General features: G+C 41.4%; 1 protein-coding gene across 1 annotated transcript in view; it reads right to left on the bottom strand.

The window, feature by feature from the left end:
- Positions 1-23,902, bottom strand: part of ofcc1 (orofacial cleft 1 candidate 1) — a 254,122-nt gene that overhangs the window by 170,939 nt on the left and 59,281 nt on the right. The window lies entirely within an intron of this gene.

Raw genomic sequence — 23,902 nt, 5'->3', positions numbered from 1 at the left:
ACTGCCTGACAGAAGTCTGAGAAACAGCACCTCACCTTTGGTCTAGATGTCAGAGTCATTAGTACTTAATAATGAATTTAATAATTTTTGGTAATCATTGTTTCTGATTCTCTCTCTGCAAATGGCTCTATCTCCATGTTACAAGTTGATTCCTTTTTTGTTCCTTTCTGTCTTCGACTGCCTGCTTTTTTAACTGTTTCCTTGACAACTCTCATCTGCATCCCATCACAGACTTCCCTTCTGTTTTCTCCATATCATCCCCACACTGCCTATTTACAGGCAACTTTCTTCCGTCCAAAAATGCCCTTACTATGAAACATCGATCCAGTTTCCCTATAGACACCTCATGAACTGCTGAGTATTTTTAGCAATCTTTGCTTGACGAACTCTTTTGTCAGGTCCTGCCAAGGTTATGCCAGAGCTACCTTCATGGGAACTGTTTGGTACCTGAACATTTGGGGTGGGTACTTGAATTTCCAACTTGCCAAATGATTTACAGCTGTACCATATTCTTTCCATTTCTTGATGATTGTTTAACTGTACTCCAAGGGATATTCAGTGACTTGGAAATTTTCTTGTATCCGTCTGTGGACTTATGCTTTTCAATAACATTTTCGCGGAGTTGCTTGGAGCATTCTTTTGTTTTCATGGTGTAGTTTTTGCCAGGATACTGACTTCAGTAGCAGTTGGACTTTCCAGATACAGGTATATATTTACTACAATCATTTGTAACACCTTGAGTGCACATAGGTCTCCAAAAACAGATCTCCATTTAACTAATTATGTGACTTTGCCTGCACCAGAGATGATTTGGCGTGTCATATTAAAGGGAGAGGGTAAATACTTATGCAATCGTGTTTTTACTTGCAATTAATTTAGATCACTTTGTCAAGATCTGTTTTCACTTTGACATGAAAGAGTGTTAAAAAAAGCCAAATTAAATCTACTGTGGCTCAATGTTGTAAACCAGTAAAATGTGAAAACTTCCAAGGGGAGTGAATACTTTTTATCGGACTGTAGTTCTAAATTTCCACACCATATCCAATATAATTGTCTGGTTATGGCCCTGAAGGAGTTCTCCAATGGGGATAAATTAACAACTTTAGCTTTGGCTTATGAATGTAAAAATAGTTCATAACTGGAGGTAAATTGACTCCGTGACAACTCTGTATTGCACCACTCATCCTTTTCCTGATAATACACCTTTCTGAAGTTATTGCCTAAGCTGTCAATGCTGACAAAATATTAATTCCTGCTGTAACATTCATAATTAGCACTTTAAGAGGTTTGTATTCTGCGTAAAAGTAAAAAAAATAAAAACAACAAATGCAGTAAATTCTCAGCAAATCACACAGTTGGCTCTGGAAGAAGAAACAGTGGTAATGTTTCAGCTCAATCACCTCTTGTCTCCATAAAACTTACTCAGGTTTTTTATGGCCATCTAAGTACTTTGCTACAATGCAGATAAGAGTGCAGACAATTTCTACAAATTCAGTTCCTCCAAACAGCAATGGACTAATCACTAAGTAATTAATTGATGTAATGTATACTGAGGGATAAATACAGACATCAACACCAGGGATAATCCCAAGTTATCCATCAAAATTGTAACATGGAATGTCTTAACTCCACTTTTGTGACCATTCTGAAGTTAAGGGTGACACTCCAATGATTAACACTGATTTCAAATTGCATTGACCTGCAACGCTCAATTTTCAAAAATTTGACCTCAGAATACATTTGCCTCAACTTCCAATAATATTGTCATGTTTATTTTTGCATTTTAATGCAAGTTATGTATAATTTATGTTAATTTAAGTTTGAGTAATTTATGTTTGTCATATTTATAATGTACTGTCCTGCTGATGCAAAAAGCTAATTTCTGTGATGTTTATACTGAGAATATGTATGCCCATGACAATAAACTTGAACTTGAATTATATTAACTCCTCCAAATGTTTTCAAATACACCACACACAGACAGTAGCATTCTCTCTAAAATTATCATTAATTCTCTATTTTCAATAAATACCCTTCTAACTTTGCTCTCACTTGTTTCCATTATGGATCAAGTCATGGCCCAAATGAGGACTTTGTCTTTGCCTCTTGCAATGCCCCAGTCGTTCAGTTCCATCAACTTCTCAAAGTTTTTTGTGAATGCTTTATCAGAGATGAAGAATGCAATGCTGATGCATAATCCCATTGACCATTAGGTTTGTATTTTGTGGATGTGGCTTAAGTTGAATATTTTAATTTATAACATTATTGTAATGGCAGAATAGAGAGAGAGACAATAAGAACTCAGCTGGGCTGAAAAGTAGCAGACAGAATTTAATCTGGAAAAGTGTGAAGCAATTCACTTTGAAAGGTCAAGTTCAGAGGGAGAATACAGGGTTAATAGCAGGATTCTTAGCAGTGTGGAGGAACAGAGGGATCTTGGGGTTCTTATCTGTAGATCCCTTAAATTTGCCGTGATAGTTGATAGGGTGGTTAAGAAGGTGTATCGTGTGTTGGTCTTCATTAGTCAGGGGACTGAGTTCAAAACTCATAAGGTAACACTGCAGTTCTATTAAACTCTGGTTAGACCACATTTGGAGTACAGTATTGTGTTCTGTTCTGGTCACTTCAGTATGAAAGGAAGCTTTAGCGAGAATGCAGAGGAAATTTAATAGGATGCTGTTGATTAGAAAGTATGTCTTGTGAGGATAGTTTAACTGAGCTAGTGCTTTTCTCCTTGGAGAGAATGAGGATGCGGTAGAGGTGACTTGATAGAAGAGTACAAGATGATAAGAGGCATAGACAGAGTGGACAGCCAGAGCAGAAAAGTATAACTTTAAAGTGTTTGGAGTAAAGTACAGAGGAGATGCCAAAGGTAGGTATTTTACATGGAGACTGGTATAAGTGGTATAATGCACAGCTAGGGGTGTGCAGAGACACATAGAGTAGGGACATTTAAGATGCTCTTAGACAAATTGAGGGCTGTGTGGGAGGGAACGTTTAGATTAATCTCGGAATAGCTTAAAGAGTTGGCAGAACATAGTGGGCTAAAGGGCCTGTACTGTGCTAAATACTATGTTTTTAACACAGTACCATGCCATACTACCTGGATTAATTGCCTAAGATAGAACAATATTGAAAGGTTAACTAAAGTAAAACAATTGTGTACTGTCTTTAGCATTCAGTTGTACCCCATAAATAAGATGCTGAATAGAAAAAGACATACTCCAGTTCATGGGATCCACATAAGAAGTGAATAATGGCACTAAGATCATCTAGAATGAAGTTTGAAGAGCAATCTACCATAGGACACTAAAAAGACACTTGTATCAGAGTTTGAAACTTCCAAACGTAACCAAAAGCTGTGTAAGGTCAGTGAGAAACCTGGCAATACATCAAAAGTCCTGGCATGAAGAAAATATTTTTGTTTAATGAATTCTCCAAGGCTGGGCTGAGTCCAAACTTGGTAAGAAACAACCAGATATAAATTGTCTTACTTCACAATGAAGTGAATAGGCAGCACTATAGCTAGGACCAGCCGAGTTAATTCAACCAGCTTTTCATAACCAAAGCACACCACCCATCATTCCTAACCTTATATGATTTAATAGTGTCTGCATGTTGTTTCCTTTACTCTAATTTTCTTTCTAACTGGCTCTTTGATTGGGTTGTGTCATTCATTTTCAAATACCTCTTCATGGGAAGATATGTCTTGTTTCGCCATGTTCAGACCAAGTAAAAAAGACCACTTGTCTTTTGGCTAACACAATATGCTCAGGACCAGTGGAAAGATGAACAATAGTAGCTAAATCCTTTGCAGGTGGAGTCACAGATTCGATCAGTTTCGATGTGACCCTATGTTTTTGTCAGATTAACGGCAGAAAGACATCCATTAATTTTAAAGTGACGATGGTCACTAAAAACTTTTGATAATTCAAAGAGCAGCTTCTATCCTGCTGCTGTTCTTCCAGTCTACCTCACTGTGGTACTTACACTTCAATTAGTTACCTGCACTACACTTTCTCTCTAGCTGCAACACAGTCTTCTGCATTGTTTATTTGTCTTCTTTAACTGTCTTGATGTATTTGCATGATTTGACTGGCATGCAAACGAAAGTGCAAACACCTTAGTACATGTGGCAATAATAAAACCAATACCAATAACCACTGCCTGCTAAATATGGGGAATAATCAATACTTGTGCAATAGCTAACTAGAGTCAGAATTGGAGGTAAAGGTATAAGCAGATAATGTTTAATCTTTCTAATGATTTCTATTGATTTCTCTAACTCTACTGTATACCTTAGTGTTTCTATCCAAGTATATAAGTTTAGTCCATTGTTTCAGAATTCTGCTGATTACATCAATATCTTGCCAAGTGATCTACCCTGTATGCATTCCATTTGTTCCCCACAAGGATTAATTTTAATGATTGCTTTTGCATGCTAAGGAGAGAGGCAAAGTACAGCAGATGTTCAGGTGCAAATTACAGATGTGCTGTGTACCTGGTCCCTGCTTGGTTTGAGGGGCCAATGAACTATCAAGACACAAAACCATGAGTCCATGAGACAACTCCGAGAACAGCAGAGGACCTGGCACTCATCTGAAATCTGTCCCATGACCAGTTGTTGTCCTGTTCCAAATGCACGAGCATACCTTCCTGCATGTCACCAGAGTCTCGTCCGAATGAGTGAAACACACAGGGGAAGAGGCTGCTGGGAATGAAGGAGGGCTGGGTGAAGGCATGTATACCATACAATCACCAAAAAAAAACATCCATCATAAAAGGCAGCTTATAAAGAAATTACTTTAAAGGACATGTTGGCATTAAACAGCAAAGAAGGTTAAAGGGTAAATGAAAAAAGATCTTTGCAATTATGAAGGGGTTGACAGGTATGCACACGGTATATATAGTTGAAAGAAATGCAAATCTGTGTGTCAGAAATATTAAATAGATGCTAATAAATTCAATAAAGAACAAAATCAGAATTCACCCAATCAAACTGTATCTGCAGAAAGAGAAAGCAGTTAATGCTTTCAGTGAATGACCCTTCCTCAGATCGCATGGAAAGTGGAGGGTTTACCAGATGACCTGAAATGTCGATTGGTTTCACATTTCATAGATGTTGCTTGACTGGATGAGTTCTTCCAACAGTGGTTTATGTTTCAAGTTCCAGGATCAGTGGTGTTACTTGTTGTCCAAGAAGGAATTCAGGTTAAATTTCTTCAACTCGGGAATGGTAAGAATGTGGAAGTTGCTATGAGAAGAGGGCAAAAAGTGTGGTAGCTCGGGAAAGAGTTCAATCCCTATAGGAACCCAAAGGGAAATCTATCTGAGGAGCCAGGGGACATGAGAAATCCCAAATGAGTATTTTTTCACGGTATTCAACAGGAAGAAAAATGCAGAGGATTGAGAGAATGTGCTGATATTCTGGAACATGTCTATGTCATGAAGAAGGAAGTGTGAGAGATATTGGTATCTATTAAGGCGGTTAAATTCTGGGGCAGGATGGGACCAATCCCAGTATGCTATGGGAAGCAAGGGAGGACATTTCTCAGACTCTAACGGATTTCATTACCCAAAGGTGAGATACCAGTGACTGGCAAACTGTCAGTGGTTTTCCCTTATTCAAAAAAAATCAATAGGAATAAGCCAAGAAACTGCAGGGCAGTGATCCTGATGTCAATAGGAGAGAAATTACTAGAAAAAAAACATTCTAAGGGATAGGATATAAGTTCACTTGGAAAGGTGGGGATTGGTTAGGAAGAGTCAACTAGAGGACACAGATGACATGGATGAGTTGAGCTGAAGGATTCATTTCTGTATTGTACAACTCTGACTATTTACAGGCAAGAACTGATGAAGGAGAAAATAATGATTTCCTAATGGTTTGATCTAAGTGTGGTGGGAGGAGGCTTTGTTGGAAATGCTGTAGACCAACTGGGCTGAACGAGCTGTCTCTGCAGTTCAATGTAAATAAAGACCGATCCAACAGACTTGTTCAGACTGAAGTTACTACTGAGTTGTCAAAGCTAAGAACTTCAAACCAGGCCAACTATCAAAAAGTTAAAGCTGATGATGCTGTAACAAAGGGTGTGATCATTGCACAATTATTAAGCCATCGCCAGTCATCTGGTAGCTTCTTCGCCTCCACGTCTGAAGGTTGAGAGTTCGCGTCCCACTCCCGATACAAAGAATGAGGCCAATACTGAGGGAGTGCTGCATCGTCACTTCCACGTGCAATGCTGGCTGAAGCCCTTACTGCACTCAAAGGGTGACACAAATAAGGTTTTCTGAAGAGGTGAAGGAGAATTACATCCTTTAAATCCTTTACGTTTCATCTTGCAAACCAGTTCATCTTGCTCATATCACCGCAGCTGGGAGCTTGTTGTGTGCAAATTGATTGCTACATTTCCCATACTACATCAGTGACTACAATTCAACAGTATGTCCTTTATGCACTTTGAAGATGTGGATAAATGAAAGGCTTTCTTTGTCTTAGCAGAGCATGCCAGCTGAGGTTATGAATTAAGTGGACTTCTTTGCGACAGACTGGTCATTTATAATATAGTATAATAAACAAATTTGAAAACCATGAGTCAAGTTCTGTAAAGGGTGCACACCTGTGTGGATTAACTGCATGCCCCAAGGTGTTGTAATGAATACCAATAAGTGAGTAAGAGACATTGTGCGACATTCTTGACAGGCAGAAAAAATTAATTATGCCAACAATACTTTACCAATTTTCTTATATTTTCTTTGCACATAAGATTTATTCATGCATTTGCAAAACACAGCCTGGAAAATAGTGTGTCTCATATTAATCAAACACTGCAGACAAATAACTAATCCCTTCGCCAAAGGGCCTGGCTTCAGTTTTGATATTATTACAATTGCAGTGGAATTCAAATAAAGCTAAGCAGCAAAATGCAGATTAGACAAGATGCAGTCACTACCCACAGATGTCTTTTCTTGCTTTAAAATACATGTAAATTGTGAACATCAAAACCTCACAAACAATGTGTTAATTTTCCTTCATGAAACTTTTAGCAAGTGTACTTAACTTCTTCAATCGAACATTGAAGAAGAAAGGAAAAAGGAATCACAGCCTTTTGATCTGTCAAACAATGCATCACAGATTTGCCAAAAGGCCTGTAAGAGCAGCTTCATTATGGAGGGCCTGCATAATTAGATTATTTGGATTTAACCAAATTATACAGTTGTTAGGTTCGAGCAAGCACTCTTGTGGATTAAGAGTTAAGCAAATGGTTTTGAAACTTCACAAGCAGGTCATTACTATTAAACCAATGATGAGAAGTGGCAACTACGGTAAGTTATCCCGTGCTGTTTTGTCAAACTGAACACCCGGATGCAGTCTTCAACCAATATTTCTCAAGTAGTTTGTATGTTAAAAAGGTAAGAATTGGTAATATATTTAGAGTCATGGAGTCATACAACAAGGAAAGAAGCAATTCAGTCCAATATTTTAAAAACAAGTTTACGAAGCAGGTGAAATAACTTACACTGTTGTGTATTTTACATCTCTTTTGGAAATGTATTCAAATGCGCTTTTTGCAAAAGTAGCATGCTAATTTTGGCCTAACTCAGAACTAGTGCCATTTGATATGTCACATCCATCATTAATGTGAAATTTCACCCTAATGATGGATGTAACATCCCAAGTGTTTTCCATTATTATGACAAAGAACATCTTCGGAGGCAGGAAGTCTGAAATAAAAGCAGGTCAGACAGCATCTGAGGAGAGAAGAAGAGAGTTAATGTTTCAGGTCCAAGACTCTTTATCAGATCTTCATCCTGAAACATTAGCTGTCTCTTTCTCCAAATGCTGCATGAGTTGCTGACTGTTTCTGGTTTTATTTCACGATAATTAATCCAATAAACTAGTAACAATTTCTGTATTTAATCACAAGTGGGATTAAGACAGAAAATCTGAAAATTGCTGTCAGTAACTTAATGCTCTTCTGTAGCTTATACCTTTTGCAGTTTTTCTAGAACATTCCACCAAATAAAATATTCAAGTTCCTCCAGCATTTCGGATTTCCAGCATCTGCAGATATTCTCTTGTATGTAAGTGCCAGATTCATTTGAAAAAGACATTCCCATTCAGATATCCTGAAACTCTTACTCAATATTAGATGATGGTCAAGAGTCCTTGTAGTATAGTTAGTCAGAAATACTGCTCAGCAAACTATCTGGCCCTAAATAGCAATTTCAACAGTGGTATTGTAAATCCCTGACAGGTTTTGCAAAATAGAAATTGGTCATTGATAATTGAGTCATTATTATCACTTGAGCTGAAACACACTGTCAGGGTTTTGTTAGCGAGCTATCCAGACAGATCATTGCAAACAGAAGTACATCAGGAGATACAGAATGCAGAATGTAGGATTAGGGTTTCATTTACAGCGGAAACGCGGCACGTGTAGATACATGAGTTGCAAAAGACACAATGAGGTAGAATGAGAAATCAAGGGGCCATCGTTGTGACACAAGAGATTCTTTCAAGAGCCTTATATCAGCAGGATAGAAGCCGTCCTTCAGGCTGGTGGTACATGTTTCCCAAGCTTTTGTATCTTCTGCCTGATGAAAGGGGGGAGAAGAGGGAATGACTGAGGTAGGAGGGGTCTTTGATTATGCTGGCAGCTTTGCCAAGTATGGACAGTGTTAATAAAGGGGAGACTGGCTTTCAAAACAATGTAAAGATATTTTTAGTTTTTTTCATAGTTGATTTCCAAGATCTTACCTTGATTGAATTTGGCAATGACATAATTAACAATTGGGCTTTTTGTTTCCTGCCTCTGTGAGTATTTCTGTTGTTTAACGTGATTGCAAGTTTGATGACGGCACGGCTGCAGATCACCAGAAACCCTGACAGTAGCAGATATCTCACCAGTGGAAGTTCAGTCTGCAGAGACCTTTCATAGTTGCAAGGGTAATGGTGAGGTCCGTTGTTCTACCATTCACTACAAGTTCTCATTGACCTGATTCACATCATTTTTTATATGTGTGGCTTGTTTCTTTTATGCTTCAGATGAATAAAAACTGAACAAGACAGCATAGTTTTAATTCACCAATAAGACGTCAGTAAAATTCAACCCTGCTGAAAATATGTGTTCACAGGGCTAGACCACACATCGGCTGTGCAGAGAATCGCCAGTAGGGTACAAAGCATGTGTGACTTTTTTCCTGAGCTCTGCGTATTGCAATGCGGAAGTGAAGAACTATCTGGAGATCAGATTCCAGAATATTCATTTTATTATCTATTTATTTATCGGGATGCAGTGCAGAATAAGCCCTTTGAGCCCTGCTGCCCAGCAAACCCTAATTTACCTCTAGCCTAAACACAGGAAAATTTACAATGATCAATTAACCTACCGACTGGTACGTCTTTGGGCCGTGGGAGGAAGCCAGAGCACCCGGAGGAAACCCATGTTGCCACGGGGAGAATGTACATACCCCTTACAGACAGTAGCAGAATCCAAGTTCCTACTCCTAAACTGGAATCAGCACCATCCAAGTGCAAGTAGGTGTATTTTTATAAATTAATTAGCATCATAATGTTAGAATCAAAGATATACAGCACTAATAAAGACCCTTCAGCCCATTTAATCTGTGCCAATCATCCACAACCCATTTACACTCATGCTATATCAACTCCATTTCTTATTCACCGCGCACATTCTCTTAAGCCACCCTCAGATTTCCACCACTTTCCAAAACACAAGGTCAGTCTACAGTGGTCAATCAACTTACCAACCTGCTTGTCTTTGGGATGTGGAAGAAAACTGGATGAACCAGAGGAATCCCATGTGGTCACAGAGAGAACATGCAAACTTCATAGAAACAGTACCAAAGGTCAGGGTTGAACCTTGGTCATTGATGCTCCGAGGCAGTGGGTGTACTCATTATGTTGCCCTTAAATATCCTTAATGCCTTGAGTTAACCTTGGGCTCAAATACGCTTTGAAATATTTTTAATAATTTAAATCTGTTATAACCATTGCAACTGGAATTTGCTTGTTATTATCACCTCTACCAAGATACAACGAAAAACCTTGTTTTGCATGCCGTCCATACAGATTATCTCAAAGTAGAAGTACATTGTTGGTAATTCCAAGATGGCGGCATGACGCAGATTGCAGCGGCCACTCCAGAGCTGATTATCTGTTATTTGTTAAACGGGGTGCCGTGCGCAATCATAATCGGTTGAAAACGGACGTAGGAGCACAGAGGAACATCTGGGAATCTCCAGGAAGGCCTTCATCGTTGCTGCTGCTGCTGTGAGGTCCGGGTCTCTGCTGAGAAGAACAGGCCCCCAGTCCTCGAGGTCCCGTTGCCGGTGGCCGTTGGTGGGGGCATCTTAATACGCTCGGCAGAGGATAGTGCTCAGAGAAGCTGTGCCGGAGGGGATGGTCGGAGGCTGGGATGTTCGACGGACTCGGAGTCTGCTGCAGTCGGGGCGCTTTCACTGTGTGCTGCATCTGCGAGGCTGGGTTCAATGAAGCTTTCACTGTGTACTGCGTCTGCAAGGCTGAGTCGGGTGGTGCTGTGGAAGTCCATAGCTGGGGTATTCCCTTCTGCCGCCTGCGTGGGATGGCGAGTCTGTTGGGACCCTGAGGACTTGTGGAAACTGTATGGTGGTTTCTTTCGAACTTATAGTCTTTTAACATCTTTGGACTATTTTTACTGTGCCCATGGTCTGTTTTTTATCAATTATGCTATTGTTTGCACTGTTGTAACTATGTGGTTTTGTGCAGATCTTGTAGCTTTAGTTTTTGGTTTGTTGGGTGGTAGAGTTGGTCTCCTGACTTGGTGTGTCTGGGTAGTCTTGTTTTGTCTGGTGGATTTGGAGCTCCTTTCCGGGGAACGCGCTAAGACGGTAGCGCGATATTAATACGCAGCAGCCTCTCCGGACTCTGGACTGGGGATTGCCAAACGTTATGTGGATTTTCTGGTGTCATCTGTTTTGTCATGTGCTTTTGTGATATCATTCTGGAGGAACATTGTCTCATTTTTTAACTGCATTGCAGTTGTGGTTTCTAAATGACAATAAACTGAATCTGAAACTGATTCAGGGAAAGCAATTACTGGGTGTAGAATATTGTGTTACAGTTACAAGGAAAGTGCAGTGCAGGTAGACAATATGGTGCTAGAGCTGTGATGAGATAGACAGTGAAGTCAAGAGTTCATACTTAGCATGCAAGAAGTACGTTCAAGAGTTTTATAGCAGTGGGACAGAAGCTGCCCTTGAGCCTGGTGGCTCACGTTTTCAAGCCTTTGGATCTTCTGCCTAACGGAATGAGAAGAAAGAGAAAGGTTGAGGGTGGATGTTTTCCTGAGATAGTGAGAAATACGGACAGACTCAATGGAAGGGAGGCTGGGTTGTATGATAGACTGGGCCATGTCCACAACTCTCTGCAACATACTGTAGTCTTGGACAGAGCAGTTGCCATACCAAGCTGTGGTGCATCTAAGTAGAATGCCTTCTCTGATGTATCTGTAAAAATCAGTGATGCAGTGATGCATCTGTAAAAACTGGTGAGGATCAACAGAAGCATGTTGAAGTTCCTTTGTTAAATATCTCATCAGAAGCATTTAAGGACAGGTGAGAAGGACTTTCGGAGATCGAGCTGAAAGGAAGGTCTGAGGTTTTGTCATCTGAAGCCCTTGTCATTCCTTCAGCAAGATCAGAAGGAAGCTTCCACCAGCACAGTCACCTAAGTGCCAGAAAGCACATGCAGCAAGGAGAACAACCCATCCACATCCAGTACGATTAAGCCCATTTGTTTTGCTTTATGAACGTCATACGTGTTTCTGAAAATCCTCATATGGACTACCAAACAATAGATGGTGTAAAAATCCAGAAGCCTTACACTGTGAGTGGCGACAGGGAATAAAGTAACAAGTTGCAGCAAAACACTAAAGTAAACTGATGTTACCGCTGAAGGAGTAACATGGGTCATGTCTGAACTGACCTGTAATTGTTATCATTTGAACAGTTTCAACTATTGTTGAACTTTAAATAGCCTGATTGTTGATCCTCAGGAAATATTTTTAATAACAAAAATTAATTAATTTTTTGCAAATACATTTAGAAAATGACAAAGCATCCCAGAAATGAAGCAAAAGAAAACTAAAAATTTGAAGCTTTAACTAATCAGAATCAAGAATTGATTCAGTCCTTCTCTCTCTCAGCCTCTTGACAGCAAGACATTGAGGTCACTTTTACAGCAAGGAGATGAAATTCCATTTCAGCACAGCTGTTCTGCTACACAATGCACTGTAGCGTGCTGACACCACATTGATAGGCAGGAGACCATGGTGTTCATTGGTATTATTTAGTACATACAAAAATCTAACTACATCAATTAGCAATTAAAATATGCTGGAATAAAATGGATCAAATTTCTAATGGATTTCTCCATGAAGTCGGTGACTTCCACACATTTCTATGTGGAGTACACAAAGAATAGTGTAACATACTGCTGGAGATCCTTTCTCTACTGATTTGCTAAAGGCCACAGTGTAATACAATAGCATCAAGTTATAGAATAATACAACACAAAAACAAGCTCTTCAACCCAACTCATCCATGCTGACCAAGATGCCCATCTAAGCTAGCCCCATCCTCCTCAGTTACGGCCCATATCTTTCCCTGTCTTTTACTTTTATAAACCTTTCCAATCTATATCAACCCACACAAAATGCTGAAGGAACTCAGCAGGCCAGGCAGCACCCATGGAGATGAATAGACAGTCGACATTTCAGGCCGAGACACTTTTTCAGGACTGAGAAGGAAGGGGGAAGATGCCGGGAAAAAAAAGGTGGTGGGAGGGGAAGGAGGCTATCTGGAAGGTGTTAGGTGAAGGCAGGTGGCTGGGAAAGATCAAGGGCTGGAGAAGAAGGAGTCTGATTTTTGGTGGATGGAGCCAAAAATATTCCTATCCCTATACCTATGCATACACCTGTCCAAATAACTTTTAAATATTGTCATTGTATCTGCCTGAACCACTTCTTATGGCAGTTCATTTCAGGTAGGTACCATCCTCTGCATGAAAGAGTTAGCACCCTCTTTTCCAGTTCCTTTTACATCTTCCCCATCTTGCATTAAACTTTTGCCAGTTTTTCTTTCCCTTTCCCTGGGAAAAAAAAGACTGTGTCCATTCACCCTATCTATGTTCCTGAGGATTTTAAATCACTCCTCAATCTCATATGTTCTAAGGAATAAAGTCTTCACCAACCAACCTGCCCCTATAACTCAGGCCTTTGACACCTGGCAACATTCTTGTAAATCATCTTTACACTCTTTGCAACTTAGTGATGTCAGACAGACAGACATACTTTATTGATCCTGAGGGAAATTCGGTTTCGTTACAGTTGCACCAACCAATAATAGAGTAGAAATATAGCAAAATAAAACCAGAAATAATTAATGATAGTAAGTAAATTATACCAAGTGGAAATAAGTCCAGGACCAGCCTATTGGCTCAGTGTGTCTGACACTCCGAGGGAGGAGTTGTAAAGTTTGATGGCCACAGGCAGGAATGACTTCCTATAACGCTCAGTGTTTCATCTCAGTGGAATGAGTCTCTGGCTGAATGTACTCCTGTGCCTAACCAGTACATTATGGAGTGGATGGGAGACATTGTCCAAGATGGCATGCAACTTGGACAGCATCCTCTTTTCAGACACCACTGTCTGAGAGTCCAGTTCCACCCCCACAATATCACTGGCCTTACGAATGAGTTTTTTGATTCTGTTGGTGTCTGCTACCCTCAGCCTGCTGCCCCAGCACACAACAGCAAATATGATAGCACTGGCCATCACAGACTCAGAGAACATCCACAGCATCGTCTGGCAGATGTTAAAGGACCTCAGTCTCCTCAGGAATGTCCATTCCATTACAGGGTAGCATAAACTGTGTATAAAACTCCAGGAGCCACCGGAGACGGCAGATGCTGGAATCTGGAGCTACACACAAAGCACTGGAGAAACTCAGCAAGTCTGACAGCACCCAGATGAAGAATCTCAACATGAAACATTAACTGGCCATTTCCCCACAGAGATGCTGCCTGGCACACTGAGTTCCTCTCGTGCTACGTATGTTATTGCAATACTCCAAGTGTGGCATTACCAATGTTGGTCATATAAACAAAGTCTAAACACATAATGCTCTGATTGATAAAGGCCTCCATGGCAACTGCCTTCTGTAGCACACTATCTACCTGTACTGCCATTTTCAGGGAACTAAGAACATGTACTTCTAAGTCCCACTGTATCCTCTCATTGCCCCTTTATAACCTATCACAACATTCTACACTGTCCATAACACCCCCATAAAATCATAGAACACTACAACACAGAAACAGGCCCTTCGGCCATCTAGTCCATACTGAACCATTAATCTGTCTAGGCGCATGGACCTGCAACCGGAACATAACTATAACATCCACATACCTATCCAAATTTCCCTTAAATGTTGAAATTGAACCCGCATCCACTACTTACATTGGCAGGTCGTTCCATACTCACACCACCATCTGACTGAAGAAGTTTCCCCCTCATGTTCCCCTTAAACATTTCACCTTTCACCCTTAACCCATGACCTCTGGTTCGAGTCTCACCCAACCTCAGAGGAAAAGGCCTGCTTGCATTTATCCAATCTATACCCCTCATAATTTTGTATAGCCCAATCAAATCTCTCCTCAATCTTCCATGTTCCAGAGAAAAAAGTGCTAAACTATTCAATTTTCCATATAGTTCAGGTCCTCAAGTCCCAGCAACATCTTTGCAGATTTTCTCTGCACTCTTTCAATTTTATTTACATCTTTCCTGTAGTTAGGTGACCAACACTGTACACAATACTCCAAATTAGGCCTCATCAATGTCTTATACAACTTCACTATAATATCCTAACTCCTGTACCCAATGCATTGATTCATGAAGGCCAATGTGCCAAAAGCTTTCTTTATGGCCCTATCTACTTGTCTGCATTAAATTTCATCTGCCATTTTTCAGCCCATTTTTCTCGGTGGTCCAGATCACTCCGCAAGCTGATAGTCTTCCTCACTGTTCACTACAGCCCCAGTCTGGGTATCATCTGTAAATTTGCTGATCCAGTTTACCACATTACCATCTAGATCGTTGAGACAAACGATGAACCACTGACCCAGCACCGATCCCTGCAGCACACCATTAGTCACAGAGGCAACCACCTACAGCCACTCTCTGGTTTCTCTCATAAAGCCAACGTCTAATCCAATTGACTACCTGATTTTGAGCACCAAGCACTGAACCTTCTTGACCAACCTCCCACCCAGGACCATGTCAAAGGCCTTGCTGAAGTCATGTAGATAACATCCACTGCTTTGCCTTCATCAACTTTCCTGGTAGCTTCCTCAAAACTCTATTAGATTGGTTAGACCCAACCTACCAAGCACAAAGCCATGTTGACTAACCCTTAAGTCCTTGTCTATCCAAATACTTATATACTAATCCTTTAGAATATCTTCCAATAACTTTCTCACTACTGATGCAAAGTTCACTGGCCTATAATTTTTAGTTTAATATTAGAGTCTTTCTTAAACAATGGGACAACATTATCTATCCTCCTATCATCTGGCACCTCAGCCATGGCTAAAGATGTTTTAAATATCTCTGCTAGTGCCCCTACAAATTCTGGACTAGATTCCCACATGGTCCAATGGAACACTTTGCTGAGCCCTGGGGATTTATCCACCCTACTTTGCTTCAAGACAGCAAACATCTCCAGCTCTCTAACCATGACCTCTCTGCTGCTTTTCCTCAATTCTATGGACTTTGTGCCCATCTCCTGAGTAAATACAGATGCAAAAAATCCATTCAAGATCTTCCCCCATCTCTCTCGACCACACATAGATTACCACTCTGATCTTCCAGAGGACCAATTTTGTCCCCTGCTATTCTTTTGCTTTTAATATATCTGTAGAAGCCCTTGGTATTCTCCTTCACCTCATCTCCTTGCCTTCTTTTAACCTTCCTGATTTCCCTCTTAAATGTTCTCTTGCATTCCTTATACACCTCAAGTACCTCACTTCTTCTTACCTGCCTTTTTCTGCTATGCCACTTCTTGTTTTTATTAACCAGAGCCTCAGTACCTCTCAAAAGCCAAGGTTGCCTTAAACTGTCATCCTTGCCTTTTATTCTGACAGGAACACACAAACTCCGTATTCTGAAAATTCTACTTTCAAAGGCCTCCCACTTACCAAGTATACTTTTGCCAGAAAACAACCCGTCCCAATCAACACTTGTTGATACCATCCTTTCTGATACCATTAAAATTGGCCTTTCTCCCATTTAGAATTTCAACCCAAGGACCAGACCTATCTTTTCCCATAATTACCTTGAAACCAATGGCATTGCGATCAGAATTTCTATAATTGTACCGTGGAGAGCATTCTGACAGGCTGCATCACTGTCTGGTATGGAGGGGCTACTGCACAGGACCGAAAGAAGCTGCAGAGGGTTGAAAACCTAGTCAGCTCCATCTTGGGCACTAGCCTACAAAGTACCCAGGACATCTTTAGGGAGCAGTGTTTCATTCAGAGGAACACTTGCCTGACAAATCTGTTGGAATTCTTTGATAAAATAACAATCAGGATAGACAAAGGATAGTCGGTGGATTTTGCTTACTCAGATTTTCAGAAGGCCTTTGACAAGGTGCTGCATAACAAGCTGCTTAATAAGATAAGAGCCTGAGGTGTTACAGGGAAGAAACTACCATGCATAGAAGATCAGTTGACTGGCAGAAGGCTAAGAGTGGGATTAAGGGGCCTTTTCTGGTTGGCTGCCATTAACTAGTGGTGTTCCACCAGTGTCGCTGTTGGAACCACTTCTTCTCATGTTGCATGTCAATGATTTAGATAACAGAATTGATGTTTTTCAGGACAGATTTGCAGATGATACGAGGATAGGTGGAGGGACAGATAGTGTTAAGGGAAAGGAGGCTACCTAGAAGGTGATAGGTGAAGCCAGGTGGGTGGGAAACGTCAAGGGTTGGAGAAGAAGGAGTCGGATACAAAAGGAGAGCGGGCCATAGGCGAAAGGGAAAGAGGAGAGGACATAGGGGGAGGTAATAGGCAGGTGGAAAAGGTAAAAACATCAGAGTGGGGAATAGTGGAAGGTTGGGGGGGAGGGGGTTGGAAGAACCCTTGACGTTTCCCACCCACCTGGCTTCACCTATCACCTTCTAGGTAGCCTCCTTTCCCTTAACACTATCTGTCCCTCCACCTATCCTCGTATCATCTGCAAATCTGTCCTGAAAAACATCAATTCTGTTATCTAAATCATTGACATGCAACATGAGAAGAAGTGGTTCCAACAGCGACACTGGTGGAACACCACTAGTTAATGGCAGCCAACCAGAAAAGGCCCCTTAATCCCACTCTTAGCCTTCTGCCAGTCAACTGATCTTCTATGCATGGTAGTTTCTTCCCTGTAACACCTCAGGCTCTTATCTTATTAAGCAGCTTGTTATGCAGCACCTTGTCAAAGGCCCTCTGAAAATCTGAGTAAGCAAAATCCACCGACTATCCTTTGTTTATCCTGATTGTTATTTTATCAAAGAATTCCAACAGATTTGTCAGGCAAGTGTTCCTCTGAATGAAACACTGCTCCCTAAAGATGTCCTGGGTACTTTGTAGGCTAGTGCCCAAGATGGAGGTGACTAGGTTTTCAACCCTCTGCAGCTTCTTTCGGTCCTGTGCAGTAGCCCCTCCATACCAGACAGTGATGCAGCCTGTCAGAATGCTCTCCACGGTACAATTATAGAAATTCTGATCGCAATGCCATTGGTTTCAAGGTAATTATGGGAAAAGATAGGTCTGGTCCTTGGGTTGAAATTCTAAATGGGAGAAAGGCCAATTTTAATGGTATCAGAAAGGATGGTATCATCAAGTGTTGATTGGGACAGGTTGTTTTCTGGCAAAAGTATACTTGGTAAGTGGGAGGCCTTTGAAAGTAGAATTTTCAGAATACGGGGTTTGTGTGTTCCTCTCAGCATAAAAGGCAAGGATAACAGTTTAAGGCAACCTTGGCTTTTGAGAGGTATTGAGGCTCTGGTTAATAAAAAGAAGTGGACTTGACTTGACTTGACTTGTTTAGCCACCACACTTGTGGTGGATGGTGCAGAGGTGTTCGACGAAGTGGTTCCCCCCAACGTAGAGGAGGCCGCATCATGGGCACAATAAGTGACCCCAGCTGATTCACGGGTAAAGTGTTGCTTCACCTGGAAGTTCAATGACCATGTAGGGGAACATCAAGGCAATAAGCAACTGAAAAAATGCAGCTTATGATCCAGTCTGTTGAATCTAGAACTTTGGTCCATTCTGCCAGACTGGTGTTAAACCACTGGCAGGAGTCCAGGAACTAAATTCTATTGCTGTCCAGAGGCTAATTTTATTTCAGGATCAAACTGTTGAACAAAATCATATACTGCATTAACAGCAGGAATTAAACAGAATGCTCCACATCACACAACAAACGCGGAGAGAGAAAACGTGAAGGGGTGTTGGCACAATTTTGAGGATAGGTTACGGGAGAGGTAAAGAAACAAAAGAATAATCAGGAAGAGGTGTAAATAGGAGTAACAGGATCATTTCTGAAATTGCTAAATCAATATCGGAGTCTGAAGGCCAACAGTGACGAGATGTTTAATTAACTGATCTTGTTATAAATGCACATCGAGTGTTGGTCTTTTATTTTTATTTTTATTCTTTTTATTTCTTTAAATTGGGTTCATTCAGGTTTCTTGCTTTGTGGCTACCTGTGAGCAAGCAAATCTCAAGGCTGTATAATTTATACATTCTTTTGTAATAAATGTACTTGAACTTGAAGTTTCCTTTGTTCAGCTTATGGGCATACAGAGACAAACATGGTGCACCAGGCCCAGGGAACACAATCATGCCCTCCCAGAAGAACTCTTCATGCTGTAAAACAAAAGGTTTTTAATCAAGACTGGAGATTCAGTGATCGGTGACTTTGGACAGGTCCCAGCGGATTGGAAGACAGCAAATGTCATGCCACTGTTTAAAGAAGGATGTAGGCAAAAGGTGAGTAACCATAATTAGCTATAGTTACCCACCTTTTATGTTAGCTGCCTGTTATGTTATGTTAGCCTGTGTTGGGAAAATGCTTAAACCTATCATTAAGGAAGAAATAATGAGACATCTGGATAGAAGTATTCACACAGGGAGGCACAGTATGGATTCATGAAGGGTGGCTTATGTTTGATAAACTTACTGAAGATCTTGAAGGAAACAATGAGTGCAAAGGATAGAGGGGAACAGAAGGATGTTGTACACTTACACTCAGTGGCCACTTTATTAGGTACACCTGCTGGTTAATGCAAATATGTAATCTGCGGCCAATCATGTGGCAGCAACGCAACGCTTAAAAGCATGCACACATGGTCAAGAGGTTCAGTAGTTGTTCAGAGCAAACATTAGAATGGGGAAGAAATTGATCTCAGTGACCTTGGCCGTGGAATGATTGTTGGTTTCAGACAGGGTAGCTTGAATATTTCAGAAACCGCTGATCTCCTGCGATTGTCACACACAGCGGTCTCTAGAGATTACAGAGAATGGTCCAGTAAACAAAAAATCATTCAGTGAGCAGCAGTTCTGTAGGCAAAAATGTTTTGTTAATTAGGGAAGTCAGAGGGGAATGGCCAGACTGGTTCAAGCAGGTAGGAAGGTGACAGTAACCTAAAGAATCATGTGTTACATGTGATATGCAGAGGAGCATTTCTGAATGCACAGCACATTGATCATTGAAGTGGATGGGCTACAGCAGCAGAAGACCATGAACTTGCACTCAGTGGCCACATTAATAGGTATAGGAAGTACAGAGGCATTTGATAAGGTGGCGCATAAAAGACTTATCATAAGCATGGAGTTGGGAGCAATGTATCAGTATGGATAGAGGGTTGGTTTACCAATATGAGGCAGAGAGTTGGGAAAAATGGGTGTTTCTCTGGTTGATGGTCAGTGGTGGGTGGAATGTTAACTGGATCGGCACTGCGCCTGCAACTGTACACAATTTACATTAACAATTTGGAAGATGGGCCAGAGTGTAGTGAATCTGAGTGTGCCAATGACACTAAATCAAATTGTGCAGAGGATGTAGAGAGTCTGCAGACAGTTATAGATAGGTTAAGTAAGTGAGCAAGGTTCTGGCAAATGGAGTACAGCATTGGTAAAGGAGAGTTCATCACATTGGGAGGAAAATAGATCATTATTAGTTAAGTGGTGAAAGACTGCAGCATGCTGTTGTGCAGAGGGACTTGGGAGTACTTGTGCATGAACTTCAAATGCTTGTTTGCAGCTGCAACAATTATCAAGAAGGCAAACAGAACATTGGTGTTCATTGTTGAATTTAACAGCAGGAACGTCCAACTGCAACTGTACAAGGTACTGGTGAGACCACATCTGGTGTACCGCGTGCAGCTCTAGTCTCCTTAGTTGAGGGAAGATATACTGGCTTTGGAGGTGGTACAGCGGAGGTTCACAGGGTTGATTCTGGAAAAGAAAGGGTTAGTTTATGAGGAGGGATTGAGTCACCTGGGACTATACTTACTGGAATTCAGAGAGGGATCTTACAGAAACATGAAAAAAGGGACAGATAGAAAGTAAATATGTTGACTCTTGTGCTCCCTGCTTCATGTATCTGTGCTTTCTTTATGCTTACATAACACACAACCAGTGACTGGGTGTGAGAACCACATGCATCAAACAATGTGACTCTACTAAGCCATTTAACGGCTCTTATGCTCATTGTGTCTGCCACATACTCCTTCCAAGACCCATGTAATGACTGGTGTAAGTACAAAAAAAATGTTCAAACTAGCAGGCTTTGCTTCCTTGAAGAATGTGGACGACTTTAGTACACAAAATGATGTCCAGACTCCTCAGCTGTGTAAAAGTCACTCACGGGATCTCTGACTATGCTCTTCCCCATGTTATCTTTACTAACGCTACATGTAACCAACAAACAAATGTCCAACCATCTAGGCCTGGAGAGTACAGATGACCTGATATTCATTCTAATTTACTTTATTAAACCCATGGTAATTTAGCAGGCCCAGATATGCAAAGAAGTGTTCATAGCTTTTTTAATCAGTGTCTTTAATCTTCTTTGCAATCAACCGTGTCACGATCGCAACGTACGCACGTGGCTTGGCAGAATCAGTGTCGAATGGTGCAATTGAAACTTTGCAAATCTTTACTACTGAGATTTGCAACTGTGATACGCACTTACGCATCGGAATAATGAAACGGCAGCATTAAGGTCTCAGTGCAATAGGAAGTAAGAATTCAGGAGCATATTATATTAGTCGATAATTTGCCCTCACAGCAGAGTAATTTTTCAAATTGGTGTGTAAATATCACTTAAATGTTATGAACCAACATAGTTGCCTGAAGGAAACCGCCATCTCATTAATCCAGTGGTCCTCTCAAGGTGGGCATAAAATACATGAAAATATAGAATTGTAACCTGCCCTTATTTTTGTGGCACACAGGGATGTTTTGTAAAGTGTCTACTGCTATGCAAACGTAACTCAATTTGCTTTACAGAAATAATGCAAGAAACCACAGCCACGGCAGGAAACACTTGCATGCCAGGGTTAAAGGAGAAAGAATGAGTAAAAATATTTACCCTACCCCTCCCCACCCACTCTCCTTCACCATTCCCCATTCCTATTTCTCTCTCTTAACTTACCTCCTTACCTACCCATCTCACCCCTCTGGTGTTCCACTTCCTTCCCTTTCTTCCATGGTCTTATCAGATTCTCTGTCCTCCAGGCCTTTATCTCTTTCACTGACCAACTTCCCAGCTCTTTACTTCACCCCCTCCCTCAGTTTCACCTATCACCTATCACCTTGTACTTTTTCCTCCCCTACCCCCATCTTCTTACTCCTCATTTTCTTTCCCTAGACCTGACGAAGGGTTAAGCCCGAAACATTGACCGTTTACTCTTTTCCATAGAAGCTGCCTAGCCAACTGAGTTCCTCCAGCATTTTGTGTGCGCTGCAAAGTGTTTTAATGTAGTCCCTTCCAGATCCTATTTAGGACATTACAAAACTTATCACAGTCAATTAAATGTAGTCTGTAATGTCTGAAATGTCAGAAATGCTACCACCAATTTATGCATTACAGTGTAGGGTAATGTAAGTGGTGGAAATGCACGCATCATTCACAGCCACCAGCACTAAGTTGGAGTTCACTTTAGGAGGCTGTGTCTGACGTGTTGGTGTATTGATATTAAGATTTCTTACCACACTTTATGTCCTATGTTTGGTTGAAAATAACATAAGTTGATATGGTTTCCCTTAAACTTAAAAAACCTGCGTCGTTTTATTTAGGAAAACCTACGTTGATGATGTGGATGTTCTAGGACATTTCCATAGTTATTCAACATGTCAGCCAACACTGTCACTTTGAAACTGTTGGGAGTTTTGGGAGCAAAATGCCATGGTTCAGTTTGCACAAGCAAGGTCCAATTCACACTGCGAGAAATCTCCACAGATGACACCAGATATTACTACGTAGTAATGTCACTCAGTAGTTCCATGGCAGTGAGAATGGTGAATCTGCTTGAACAGGCCTGAATGCGATAAGTATGGCACATTGAAAATTCACCTATTACAGACTTTTGGACTATCAGAATCTGGGCACGCCTAACAGTTGCTCTCCTCTCTCTGCCTGAGGATGCTCGGCCTTCAGAGCGAATGGACCACGTGCTGTCTCTCCTGCTAATCATCATCCTTGCTTTATTTTTAAAGAACTCTTCATGCAGTTAATGCCCGATCATGTTCACACTGCCCTCGCTAACGCACCCATGAGAAACTACAGGAAGCTTTGCTAAAATGGCTGCTAGTCTACACTCAGCCAGGCAGATGCACAGAATTCCTCCTCCTTTCCCTACCTCGGTCAGCAGGTCACTCCAATGCATGCACTCCCACACCAGTGAAACAGACATCAGGTCTGTGCTTTTACCACGCTCCCTTTGGTACGAACGCCAGGAAGCGCTGACCCTTTTACAGTTTCAAAAGTTCCAGCACGTCAGGACATCAGAGGTCTGTGAGTACTGTGGGTTCCAGCTGCCAGGGTCATCTACTGTTCATTATGGAGACCCTTTCAGGGCCACGCTTCTTATGGGACATGGCTGCTCAAATGAGTGTGCTGCCAGCATCACCTATTGATCAGAAGGCAAAGAGCGCAAAACCTCACTGGAAGCCACCAACGGCAGCAGGATCCAGACTTACGGGACACTACGGGTGATGCTCTGCTTCAGTGGATGACATTATACAAGAGACTTTATCCTGGCTAGACCTCAGCTCGACACAGATTTCCTGTGTGCCCAAGGACTGTTGGTTGACCTTAAGAAACGCCGGCTTGTAGGTGTCAAGGAGCTTGGGTCTTTATCCTGCTCCCCCAGTAAGTTCCCCACAACGGCTCTGTCAAGCACATGCACCACCGCATGTGAGTTCACTCGACTGCTGGGCGAAATCCAAAACCTTACCAAGCCCACATTCTCAACTACAGTCACAAAACCTGGGTCAAGCACCACAGTTCCACAACTGGTCTGCCACTCCATGCCCCTGTGCACAGAATGGACCCAGAAAAGCTGGCAACCGTGAAGGCTGAGTTTGCCAACGTGGAAAGGCTTAGCATTGTACCCGCAGGTTGAATATTCCCTGGGCTTCACCACTCCACGTGGTCCCGAAGCCCGATGGTGGTTGCCGCCCATGTGGTGATTAGCTTAACAAGGCCACACTTCTCACTGTCACCCAGTCCCACACATCCCAGACTTTTCAACACGTTTAGCTGGGAATTTATTATTTTCT

The sequence above is a fragment of the Hemitrygon akajei genome, chromosome 1 (genome assembly GCF_048418815.1).
Source record: "Hemitrygon akajei chromosome 1, sHemAka1.3, whole genome shotgun sequence".
NCBI lineage: Eukaryota > Metazoa > Chordata > Chondrichthyes > Myliobatiformes > Dasyatidae > Hemitrygon > Hemitrygon akajei.
The sequence above is the reverse complement of the archived record's forward strand: the minus strand, read 5'-3'. Positions and strand labels throughout refer to the sequence as shown.